We start from the raw sequence: 13,293 nt of genomic DNA, 5'->3' as shown, positions 1-13,293 counted from the left end.
TGCCGCACGTGGTCAGGAAGGCAAATGGGATGCTGGCCTTCATAGCGAGGGGGATTGAATATAAAAGTGGGGAGGTCTTGCTGCAACTGTACAGGGCACTAGTGAGGCCACAGCTGGAGTACTGTGTGCAGTTTTGGTCGCCGCACTTACGCAAGGATATTTTGGCCTTGGAGGGAGTGCAGAGGAGGTTCACTAGGCTGATATCGGAGATGAGGGGGTTGGACTATGAAGAGAGACTAAATAGACTAGGTCTGTACTCATTGGAGTTTAGAAGGATGAGGGGGGATCTTATAGAGACGTATAAGATAATGAAAGGGATGGATAGGGTAGAGGTAGAGAGATTCTTCCCATTTAGAAAAGATAGCAGGACTAGAGGGCACAGCCTCAAGATAAGGGGGGGGACCTATGACTGTGTGGCCAAATTGCCTCCAATTCAATATCCAAGTTTGCTGACTACACCATCATTGTGGGTTGGATCTCAAACAATGACGAGGCAGAGTACAAGAATGAGATAGAGAATCTGGTGAACTGGTGTGGCAACAATAACTTCTCCTTTAATGTCAACAAAACAAAGGAGACTGTTATCAACTTCAGGAAGCATAAAGGAGAACATGCCCCTGTCTACATCAACGGGGACGAAGTAGAAAGGTTCGAGAGCTTCATTTTCAGCTGTCCGGATCACCAGCAACCTGTCCTGACCGTCCATGCTAATGCTATAGTTAAGAAAGCCCACCAATGCCTCTACTTTCTCAGAAGACTAAGGAAATTTGGCATGTCCACTATGACTCTCACCAATGTTTACAGATGCACCATAGAAAGCATTCTTCCTGGTTGTATCACAGCTTGGTATGGTTCCTGCTCTGCCCAAGACTGCAAGGAATGACAAAAGGTCGTGAATGTCACCTAATCTATCACAGAAACCATCTTCCGATCCATTGACTCTGTCTACACTTCCCGCTGCCTCAGCAAAGTAGCCGGCATCATTAAGGATTCCATGCACCCTGCACGTTCTCTCTTCCACCTTCTTCCATTAGGGAAAAGATAAAAAAAAGTCTGAGGTCATGTACCAACCTACTCAACAATAGCTTCTTCCCTGCTGCTGTCAGACTTTTGAATGGATTTACCATGCATTAAGTTGATCTTTCTCTACACCCTAGCTATGACTGTAACACTACACTCTGCACTGTCTCATTTCCTTCTCTATGAACAGTATGTTTTGTCTGCATAGTGCAACAATCAATACTTTTCACTGTACTTGATTTGATTTATTATTGTCGTATATTAACATATGTGCCATGACTAACCTTTTGTAGCACTTCATAATGATGGATGTCAGAGCCACCGGCCGATAGTCATTAAGGTACGGCTGCTTGGTTTTTCTTAGGTACTGGGATGATGGTTGTCTTCTTGAAGCAGATAGGGACCCCAGATTGTTGTAAAGAGAGGTTGAACATGTCTGTGAATACCTCTGCCAGCTGATCTGCGCAGGGTCTGAGTACCTTATCTGGGCCAGTTTTTTTTCCATGGGTTGATCTTCAAGAAAGCTTCTTTGATATCTGCAACGGTGACACCAGATACAAGTTCATCCAGAGCTTCCAGGGTGAAGGGCATTCTCTCGCTGACCTCTTGCTCAAAACAAGAATAGAATGCATTGGGCTCATCAAGGCAGGGTGCATTGGAGCCAGCAATATGTTAATACATGTGACAATAATAAATCAAATCAAATAAATGGTGGACAGACTCGATATGCTGAATGGCCTAATTCTGCTCCTATAATTTATGGGTGGGGAATTCTACAAATTGAGTTAAAACCTGTTTTTCTCTCCACATATGCTGATAGACCTGCTAAATCTTTCACAGTACTGTTTGTTTTTATTTGAGAGATCTCTTTCTTTACAAAATTGTAAATTAGGTAGCTGTGCTGGAAGGCTTCGGCCGGCTGGGTGAAGCTGGTGCGTGTGTGCAGGGATTGGTGTGCGTGTGTGTGTGTATGTAAAAGGATTGGTGTGTGTGTGTAGGGATTGGTATGCATGTGTGTGTGTGTACAGGGATTGGTGTGTGTACGTACAGTGGGAATCTTCCTGCTCCCTCTGCAGTTTGCCCTGAATGGAAGAACTCAAATCCCAGGATGCGGCGGGGCTGGCGGCGCATGCGCACGGTGGATGGGAGTTGGGGCTGGCGTGTTTGTCCAGAGGAAGAGGCGCCAGCGGGGGAAGCGGAGCTGAGCGTGAGTGAGTGAGTGAGTCCAGCCTGGAGGCTTTGCCGGCCCGCTGGAGTGGGAGAAGGCGGTGGGGGTGTGCGAACTCGACCTTTAATTTGGGTGCGTTGACGTGGCTGGGCTTTCTTTACCTGAGGCTGCGGCCTAGCGAGGCGGCGGCGGCGGCAGGCAGCAGGCAGCGAGCGGGCGGTCAGTCAGTGCAGGCCGGTCTCTCTCGGAGGCGCCTGCCTCTGCCTTGGCCTCGGCCCGGTCAGAGGGGAGTGAGCGGGTCGAGGGCCGGCCCTCTCCCTCGGGTGATATTTTCAGCTTGTCGGAAGGCACCTACCCTCAGACTGTCTCCCAGAGACGGTGAGGTGAAGGTACACCTGGCCACTCAACCCGCTTAATATTCTCATTCTAACCTGGAGGAGAATTGCTGCCTCATTTTAATACCCAACCACCCGAAGGTGTGTTGAGGTTAATTGCTGTAATTGACCCCTCGCATTGGAAAGCTGCACACCCTCTGTGTCCATTGAATCTGGTTAACAGGAGAGTTTTTTTAATGGATTGTGTTTCTTGGCTTTGGATAAAGGAATATTTACGAAAAGCAAAGTATCATAAGTAGCCTTGAACACTACCTTGCAATCGTTTTGCTGGGTTTCCTTTCAAGTAGTTATGTTAGTAGCATTTTAACTGAAAATATAATTTAGCAAATGGTATTGTTGACGTTCATAGAAATGCTTTCAATGCTTTGGTCACGTCCGTTCATTTTAACGTAGGCCACTTTGCGCCACTTATGATAGGTTAATGCGTTTGCTAAATAGTAGATATGAAATGGTATGTGTTCTATACGTGTGTGTACCTGTTAATATTGGTTGGCCATATGCATTGGAAAAAAGGGGAATATTGTCACGTTTTCTTAGAAGTGATTCTCGCTGTAATGTAAAAAAAACTGGCAATACTTTAAAAAGTTAATTTAAAATCATTAGTTATTGATTTTATGCAGCAGACAGTGAGGTATTTGGCAGAATTTTGTGTACACATTACTCCATTTGTATTGTGATTTCATAATCTGTGGATTTTACTACACTGTCAATCTGTGCAGTAGCTTCAAAGTTGCTTCAAAAAGATTTATCATGACTGGCTTTTCGTCTGTGTGCTTGTCATGCCCATTGCTCTTTGTCTGTAGTCTCCATCCCCAGTGAATACTGATCCATCATTCATTTTCAGAGGACTTCAGCATTCCTTCCCAGTTCACTGGTATTCTGCAAACAGCATCCTGTCTAATTCAGTTGGTGGTTTTACAGATCCTTTCGTTCCCTGAATGTTAGTGCAATGACTTTGAAATCTTTGGATGCATCGTTAAAAGACAATGAGATTCTCAGTATCCCATAAAATCAATCATCTCAACACTATTAATGGATAGCAAGGTTAAGAAAAGAATAGTATTAAGTCTTCTGAATGTAGTCAGTTGCATTTATTTGTACACTAACTCCCTGGCACATGATGTCCAGGGACAGACTAAATGGAAGAAAAATTAGAGCCATTTCAGGCAGAATGCTTACTCCCTCAGGCTGTTGAGTAAGCTCTGGATGTACACATTTGGAATTGAGTCATCATAGCTATAATTATCGGTGACTGTGTGGCGTTTGCACATTCTGTGGATTTCCTCCCACTCCAAAGATGTGTGGATTAGGTGAATTGACCATGTTAAATTGCCCCTTAGTGTCAGGGGAGTTAGCTAGGGTAATTGCATGGGGTAATGGGGATAGGGCCTGAGTGGGATTGTGGTTAGTGCAGATTTGATGGGCCTACTGTGCTGTAATTTTGTGTCAGGAACGTTTAACACTTTTTATTTAGGAAAACATCCTGTTTGCATTCTCCATTCATACTAACCTATATAAGTGCTTTCCTTTTCCACATGCTGTATCTTTCATAATACATGTTTCAACTACCTGGAATGCTTTCCCAAAACTCATCTTCATACAGAAGTCACACAGAATCAGGCTATTTGGCCTAAGTGTTAATTTGGCTTCATTGGTAGCTTTCTTGATTCTGACTCAGAACGTTGTTGGATCAAGACACAGGACTTGAGCAAAGGAGTCTCAATTGATAGTCCAGTGCAGGACTGAGGGAGTGCTGTGTTGTAGGAGGTGTTGTCTTTTGGATAAGATGTTAAAACAAGGCCCTGATACAAATGATCTCTCAGCACTATTTCACACAAGGGCAGGGAAATTAGTCAGGGCATCAGGGATAATGTTGATCCCTAAATCAATGTCACAAAAATGAATTACTTGGCCATTATCATGTTGCTGGTTGCTGTGCAGAAGTTTGCTGCTGCTTTTCCTGCATGTGAGAAGTGATGACATTTGAAATGTGCTCATTGGCTGCAAAGCACTTTGCCATGTCTTGAGCTCATAAAAGGCCATATTTAAATGTGAGCCATTTTTCTTTATTGATTAATCTGTACTGGTGTTTATTTTTCACCCCGGCCTTCTCCCCTTCATCTCAGCTTTTCAGCATATTTCTATATTTTTCTCCTGTGTAGTTTAATTGTTTCTCAAAGTTCTTTGGTTCTTTTTCAAATGGATCATTGGGGGAAAAAGTCCCATCTTCACATTGAGGATACCTTTCATTGTGTTGTTTGGTACTATCAACGTGCTAAGTGGGTTAGATTTTGGACAGATCCAGCAATTCAACTGGGTATCCATGAGGCACTTTGGGCCATCAGCAGCAGAATAGTTAACAACCATAATGTGTAACCTTATGGAATGGCACATCCCCAGTTCTACCATTACCATTAAGCTGGGGAATCAACCCTTATTCAGTAAGAAGTGCAGGAGGGCATGCCAAGAGCTACACTGAACATACATTTTTTTAAAAAAAGCACCGGGCGTGAACCTGATGAAGCTACAATTTGCAGGCCAAACAGTGGAAACAGCTTTTGATGGAGCTAAGCGATTCCACAACCAGTAGACCAGATCTATACCGTCCTGCCACATCCAGTAATGAATGGTGGTGGGCGATTAAACAGTTAATTGATGGAAGAGGCTCCAAAAATATCCCCATCTTTAATGAGATCAGTACATCTGTGCAAAAGACAAGGCTGAAGCATTTGCAGCCATCTTCAGCTGGAAGTGCCTTGTGGATAATCCATCTTGTCATCGTTCTGAGGTTCCCAGCATCACAGATCCAGTCTTCAGCCAATTCAATTCACTCCATGTGATATCAAGAAACAATTGAAGGCTACGGGCCCTGCCAACATTCTGGGATGGCCATGTTAAATTGCCCCTTAGTGTCTCAAAAATGTGTGGATTAGGGTGATTAGTGGAGTAAATGTGTTGGGTTAAAGGTACTGTCAGCGAGTCTGTGTATGGGCCACATGGCCTCCTGCATGGTAGGGATTCTATGATTCTCACACATACCCAGCACAAAGGAAGATGATTGTGGTTGTTGCTGGTCAATCACCTCAGTCCCAGGCATTACTGCAAAAGTTCCTTAGAAACTATTTCAGTTACTTCATCTATGACCTTTCGTCGATCATATGGTCACGTGGGGGATATGATTGCACACTGTTCAGCATTATTTGCAACTCCTCAGTTACTGAAGCAGTGAGTCCATGCCCAAACACAGCAAGACGTGGACAGTATTCAGGCTTGTAACTTTCAGGCCACACAAGCGCCAGGCATTGACCCCCTCCAACAAGAGAGAAACTAACCATCTCCCCAGGACATTCAGTGGTATTACCATCTCTGAATCCCCATTATTTATATCCTGGGGTTACCACTACAGAAACTGAACTGTACTAGCCATATAAATGCTGTGGCTACAAGAGCAGATATGTACCCCAGTCCAATGCCGCATCTCCACTTCATGGCTACCAGCTACAAGAGCAGATCAGAGGCTGGGAATTTTGGGGTGAGTAACTCGCCACCCAACGCTGCAAAACTTTTTGACCATCTATAAAGCACAAGTCAGGAGTTGATGGAATACTCTCTACTTGCCTAGATGAGCGCAGCTCCAACAACACTGAAGGCTTGACACCATCCAGCGCAGAGCAGCCTGCTTGATAGGCATCACCTTAAATATCAATCTTTCTATCACCAATGCACAGTGGCAGCAGTGCCTACCATTTACAAGATGTACGGCAGCACTTCACCAAAGTTTCTTCAACAGCACTTTTCAAACCCCCAACCTTTACCACCAAGAAGGACGGGGCATCAGATTCATGGAAACACCGACACCTGCAAATTTACCTCCAAGCTATGCACCAATGTGACTTTGAGCTATATTGCTGTTCCTTCACTTTCAAAATCCTACAGCACCATAACAACACTGTGGGTGTACCTATACTGTGTGGCCTACAGCAGTGCAAGAAGGCGGCTCACCACCGCTTTCTCAAGGACAGCTAGGGAAAGGCAATAAATGCTGGCCTATATAGCAACACCCACACCTATGGAAGAAATAAAGAAAAGTAATCATGGGCTCTTCAAACCTATTCCGTAATATTCATAATTGGATAGTGCCGCCTGTAAATATTTTCATACCTTTTTTGGGCAGCTGACGATATCAGCTGATGGGTGTGTTTGCTTCTCTTTAAACTTTGTCCTTGTGTCTTCCCTTCCTTGGTGAAAGCAATCTCACTTTTTGTGCTGCAACATGATGGTGGTTGTGGTCCACTCTGCATATCAACTCACATTTCACATTATTTTGCATACCGCCAGGCATCCAAGAGTCCCAGTTTGTGAACCTACTGGTCTGGTTTCCTTTTGAAAACATCTAAGCCAGTTTTCTCAGCCATCTCTTGTGGTATCGATTCCACATTCTGACCACCCTGAGTTTTAAAAAAATTCTTTAATTCCTCTTTGAATTCATTAGTATTTATTACCTTGTATTTAATATCCCTTGTATTGGATTCTTTCCATGCCTGCTCTCTCTAACTCATTCCTAATTTTATAACACCTTTGTCAGATTGCCTCTCAACCTTGTGCTTGTGTAAAATAAAAACTTGTTCAATCTTTTCCAACATTTGAGACTTTCAGTTCTGGTACTATCCTTCTAAAATCTTATTTTGCATCTTCTTTCCTTTGCATCCATTTTACAGGAAAACGAGAGGTGCATAATTGTACACTGCATTCCACCTGGACCCTTACAAATTTACCAGAAGTTATTTTGAATTTTTATTGGCAAAGATAAAGCATCTTTATTGCTTTTGAGGTATGATGTTCCTATTATTGATTTCTTCTTTGATTTCCCTGAGATTCTGTCGCTCATCTTCCATTCAGTTTCTTATTTTCAAAGGTGTAGCTGATTATTTAATTTTTCCCACCAAAGCCATCATCTGTTGATGTTAAAGTTGATATGCTGCTTAATATTCCTGGAAGTTTTCTGATGCTGTTTTGTTTTTTGCAGTCTTTGTTGGCTGTACCTGCACTCCTGTGGTATGCCTTTGGCACCTTCCCAAATTTTATTACTTTGCTTGCCCCTGACCCACAAGTGTGAAATATCTTGTGTTCAAAGCACTGTCCATGTTGTTGTGTACGTGCTTGAACATTGCTTTATAAAACTGGCTCTAAACTGTGTTTGATTTCCCAGTAAATGTGAAATAAATAGTGGGTTCAGTATCAAACTGAAAAATAAATGAGCCTGTTTGATTTAATTTTAAATTTATTTTCAAATCTAGGACAAATATTGTGCATCAAGCTGGCTTTGATTCTAGTGTGACTTTTGAACTATATTTTATGGTGTAAAGCAGGCACAAGTGCTGACTATGATACTATCACCTATGAGTTCAGACGTTGTACAACCAGTATTGTTACTACTTCAGAGTACCATATGTAATGCACTATTCTGTTGCTGTTTTTCATGTGTTATTTTCAAATACATTTTTACAATCTGATGAAATACTCTGCTATTGTATTTTTTTGAAAATATTGGCTCCTCTTAGAATATTGTTCCATGGTTACCCAGTGCCAGGCCTTGACACAAACTTTGATTTTTCTGATCTAAAAGGCTCAAATATTTATTGGATAAAATTGTTGAGCTATTAAGAAAACCCACTTGTCATTTTTGCATGTCCTTTATTTCTCACAATAACTATTATTGACGATGCATATCCCTGAGTTACTGAGCTCATGTCTGAGCTTAATTATGTCTTTACGTGACATTGCAGACCAATTCTACTAGGGGCTAATATGGTGGTGGGGTGGGATGTCATTGAATACTGAAAGTGCAGAAACCTTGGTTGATCTTCTGACTGCCCTCCTGCGGTTGTTTGCCCCACTAATTTTATTACATTGGCATTTTCACCTTTGTGTATAGTTCATTAGCATTGCTTGGTTCTGCAGAGTCAACAGCATCCATCGAAGTGATCAGGCTTGTCGACCACAAAGCTGCAATAGTGCAGATCCAATGTTTTGATAGTCTTGTAGTGTACTGTGACCTGTTAGATAGGAACACGTTCAGTGTGCTCCATTCGGTGCTTGTGTAATAATGAGCACAGAACTGTCTTGCATAAATATCTATAGTTTTTTTCCAGACCAGTAGAGAAAGCACTCCACACACAACTAATGTGCTCATATTCTTTCTTGTTTTAGTTTCAATGTTTTATTATAGACTGGTTTCACATCTTAGAAAAATAATCTGAGGATTTTTCCTCCCGTCTGTTTCTGTTTGGCGTCTTCATGGTCCGTGATGCCAGCTGAGGTCGTTAGAACGAGGTACCCAAACTGACGGGAAGGCAGTAGACCATTTTGCCACCTTTCTAGTTCCTTTACTTGAACATCAAATCTGGGGCTAATGACACCACACTTGTTCCGTCTGCCTGTGAGATTGACAACTATTTTCCCACCTCTGTGATCATCAATAATCTCAAATTCTCCAATGTATCCATGCTTCATCATTACAGTTACCCAGTGCAAAGCCTTGACACAAACTTAGATTTTTCTGATCTAAAAAGCTCAATTATTTATTGGATAAAATTGTTGAGCTATTGAGAAAACCCACTTGACTGATTACAGTCAAGAATCTCACAATCACTTTGGAGCATGGTCAGATGAGAACCTGGCGTTTTCCATGTTTCTCTGCATTATTGATACTTGTCAGCGCGTTGGCAAGAACATTCATGTGCACGATGATGGCAAAAGCTACTAAATACCACAAAGAACTTAAATTGTTCCATGTTGTTTGAATGGCCAACTAGCTATATATACATACAAAACAAAGTTTAGTTACAAATGTAACATGCGTTAAAAACTTTAACTACAAAAAATACAGTTGTGTGTGTAAAGCTGTCTACATTCTATTGGGAATTTATCCATGTTAGTTTTGTCCCCAAATATCTGTGTTATCTGAGGATCCAGCCCACTTCTGTGTGCTTATGGGCTCAGCCTGGCTCATTGTGGACTTTCTGATCTGTTCGGCCCTGCATGCATGACCCTTCTTGTTTGGCATTCAAATTTTCTCATTATTGCAAATGCATATTGAACTTGAACCTTCAGGTCAATATGTGTGAGCAATGAGAAAGATTCCCCTCTACTTTTATTTGGGGGGGAGGGTGGTGGTGTAGAAGGATAGAATCTTTTGGTAAGTGGTTGGTCAGTTCTAATGCCTTGGTATCAGAATTGTGGAAGTTGTATTATGATAACTAATAACTTTCAGTTTTCAGCCAATTGATAGTGTCACTGATAACATGAAGAATTGGCTTACATGAGAATGAATCTGTTGTATTTAAACTTGTAAAGGAGGCTCAATTGGTTAACTCAGTTATCAGTATATTGCTGGGATTACTTCATGAATAGAAAAGGCCATAATTCAGTCAATTCCAAGCATAATTGTGTTATGAAGACTGTTTCATGACTGAAATAAATGGTCAGAATTGTTCACTTGTGTTCTTTGTGAAACTTCAGAACGTGGATGCAAATCACAACAATTGCACATATGGAGAAACTAAAGTCCATGAATGAGAATGAAGTGGAAGTAAATGTTAATGGGCTGAGATGAAGCGTGTAGGGAAAAGACTTACCTGAAGCTTATTATCATGGATCCTTTGGGCCAACAATTTACTGCAGTATGTTATCTGTTTATTCAACCATTAATCAAAATGGGATCAGCATTTTAAATAGTGATGGAAACTTAGTGGATATTATTTCAGTTGTCAGTTGCTAAAGTTAAACAGTGATGTGAGCATGGTTAATAAGTGTTCAGTTGAAAGATTGGGTAAATATTTACATGTGCATGATTTTTGATATAAAGACAAGTGCACAATGATTAAGTACTGCCAGATCTTGGTGATGTCTGAGCAGTTGGGTAATGAAACTAAATCAAGGAAAACGAGCAGCTAATGATCAGAAGGAGAGAAGAAACTTGCACTTATCAGCAGCTTTTATGACCTCCCAAAGTGAATAACAGTTGATGAAGTAATTGGAAGTTGTTATTGTGTGCAGAGAAACATGATGGGTTGTATGTGCGCAAAGCTCCACAGAGCACAGTGAAAGGAGTGACCTGTTCATCAGTTTGGTGTTATTGGTAGTGGTTAAAGAATGGATAACCAGTACACCTGGACAACCACCTGCTCTTGAGCAGGATTGGATTTTTATAATTATTTGGAATAGGTAGAACAAACCTTAGTTTGTCACTTCCAAAAGACAGCATGAGCTGTAAGGCAAGATAGATACTCTGTAGTTTTGCTTTGCTAGCTTTTGGGACAAAGCAAAACTTTGCAGAATCTTTGCTCGGGAGAGGTTAGTGGATCCATTGAAACCATTTGTATATAGTCTATAGATGAAAAGAGTTTTATGGATGAATGAAAATTTTCTATTTTTTCATAATGTAATGGGCATTTTCATTTCAGCACCTTCCTTGTTTATATTTTCCTTCCCTTTAGTTTTCCTGCAATATGAGCATTCTTGGATTAACCCCAGGGCCTCTGCTAGTGTTATTTTGAAACACAGACAGAAATGTGAGCATGAGAAGCACAGGTAAGTATCCATCTCCTATCCATCATGGTAGGAATCTTGCATTGTTTCCCCAGTTGTCTTGTCATTTTTGTTGCGACTGTTAGTGGGTTTATACTGTAGCAAAGTTTTTTGAAGTAATTTGTTAATGGCATTCTTATTATTTGTACTAGTGAGATACCTTCAGTTTAATTTGGTGAATTGATTAAATGTTTAACCTGCTTAATGCCAGACCATTCTCTAAATATTTGCATTTATTACAGATTAGGTAGATTTTCAGTTGGTCTTGGTGCATTATGCAATTGTAGTTTGCAGTGTTCTGTCTGGTTGGTTAACTATACGACAAGCCATCAGATGATATTAAGCAGAAGTTATTCACTTCTCACAGGAAGGGTAATTGGGAGGGTAAAGCTCTGTTACTTTCAAGCACTTCCAACAGTTGCTTCAAGTGAACTGGCAGAGGTTTAGTTGGAGCTCATTAGCCCACTGCTGTGGCAGGGATTGGAGTGGGTTATGGTGCTTGCCAGCATTTTTTTTAATTGTTGAAAGTTTAAAAATTTTCTCTGGTAGACCGGAGTGCTTGTTTGGTGATCTGGATGACCAGCTCATGAGTAATTGTGGCCTATGGTCTTTTGTTCTGCATCTATATATTTTAATTTTGTCGTGAAAATTACTATCTGGGCTGTCAAAAGAGAACTGACATGATGTAACACCTTTCATGACCTCAGAAGGATCCAAGTGTGCTTTACAGTCAGGATTGTATTGTAGAAAAATGTGGATGCCAGTTTGTGCACAGCAAGGCCCCACAAACAGCGTTGAGGTAAATGATTAATTAAACTTCCTTTTTATCATGTTGGTTTGAGTGATAAATGTTGGCTTGGACACAGAGCTCCTTGTAGAAAAGTGCCAAGAGATCTTTTGCATCCACGTAAGAAGGCAGATGGGGTTTAGTTTAATATCTCAGCCGAGAGATGGCATTTCTGACAGTACATTGCTCTCTTGTCACTGCACTGAAACGTCAGCCCAGATTTTGTACTCAAGTCCCTGAAGGGAGGGTTTGAATGCACCATCTTCTGAGTCATGAGGTTGAATACTACCTAAATAGAATGAATAAGCTAACAAATAATGATGGATTATTAATAAAGTCCTATCAGGGACACTTGTGATACACTCTGACCAGTCAATTGCTTATAAAAATAGATGGCTGACCTGATGCATGTTTGCTAAGAGGAAGGAAAGAATTGAAGTCTGACTTATCTCTCTGGGCAGCTGGTTGTGAAACACAATTAACATAACTTCAGAACATGTCTATTGGTTCCTTCATTTGGGGGAGGCAGTGCATGCTTGGATTGGGGGTATGAAATATGCAACCCTTAAATTGCATGAGGAATGGTTTTTAGATCCTACAAAATTTAAATGCAAAATGTACCTTTTTGAGATGGAGTTTAGGTTGCTACCTAAACTCGATAACTTCTGTTTTGGTTCAGAGTAGACTTGAATATCTGTGTGTTTATAAAAAGACTAATGCAAAAATGTTTTTTGTATACCTATTTACATGTAGAAATAACTAAAATGTATGTGTGATACAAATTTATGAAAAACTATAGGTGACTATGTTTGTTTCTAGAATTGGCCATGCCATAGGTAATGCAGAAACATTAGATTAATTGATAGAGGTGGCTTATTTCATCCTTATTTCTGGGTGTAGGTGAACTAGGAGAGAAGAGGCATCCATTTCTTGGTTAGAAAATGAAAGAACTTCTGTACATCTGAGGAAACTTTTATTGGCATTTGGTCCTAAGATTTTATGCAAAAGAAAAATCCGCACACAGAGGCTGTTTTGTTCTTTGCGTGCCCACGGCTAAGAGGAATGAAGGAAAAATATTCTGTCGTTTATTTTGTGCTGACTGAATTGTAGTTGTTCATTCAGTAGACTTTGGCAAAAATATTGCAAGTGAAGCACATTTGGTACAAAAGTTAATCAATGGTGACGGTTTTAAAACATTTTTTTAATCAACTAAGGAATGTTTGAAGCAATTCCCTTTAAGATACCAATTAATTTTAGAAAATGTGGCAATATTTTTGTCTTTATTCAGTTTCTACTGTACTGTATTTTGTGTTCTGTTTTTACACTGGTTTGAT

The 13,293-nt window shown here is 40.8% G+C and overlaps 1 protein-coding gene and 1 pseudogene across 16 annotated transcripts in view; one reads left to right on the top strand and one right to left on the bottom strand.

Moving 5' to 3' along the window:
* The first annotated feature begins 2,134 nt into the window (after positions 1–2,134).
* The window catches only part of gapvd1 (GTPase activating protein and VPS9 domains 1), a 116,088-nt gene continuing 104,929 nt past the window's right edge, over positions 2,135–13,293 (top strand). For 7 of the 16 annotated variants that reach the window (XM_080211920.1, XM_080211918.1, XM_080211916.1 and 4 more), the window contains exon 1: positions 2,135–2,227. The gene's annotated coding sequence lies outside the window, so the exon portion shown is untranslated. Of the gene's footprint in view, positions 2,321–7,399; positions 7,415–11,081; positions 11,176–13,293 lie in introns of those variants that run through there. The other 9 variants (XM_080211910.1, XM_080211906.1, XM_080211907.1 and 6 more) reach the window with 8 other exon arrangements.
* Positions 8,827–9,325, bottom strand: LOC145358311 (small ribosomal subunit protein uS8-like; annotated as a pseudogene).

This window comes from Carcharhinus amblyrhynchos, chromosome 25 (assembly GCF_965287045.1).
Source record: "Carcharhinus amblyrhynchos chromosome 25, sCarAmb.v2.hapA, whole genome shotgun sequence".
NCBI lineage: Eukaryota > Metazoa > Chordata > Chondrichthyes > Carcharhiniformes > Carcharhinidae > Carcharhinus > Carcharhinus amblyrhynchos.
Note: the sequence above shows the minus strand (reverse complement) of the source record. Positions and strands in the feature narration are given on the sequence as shown.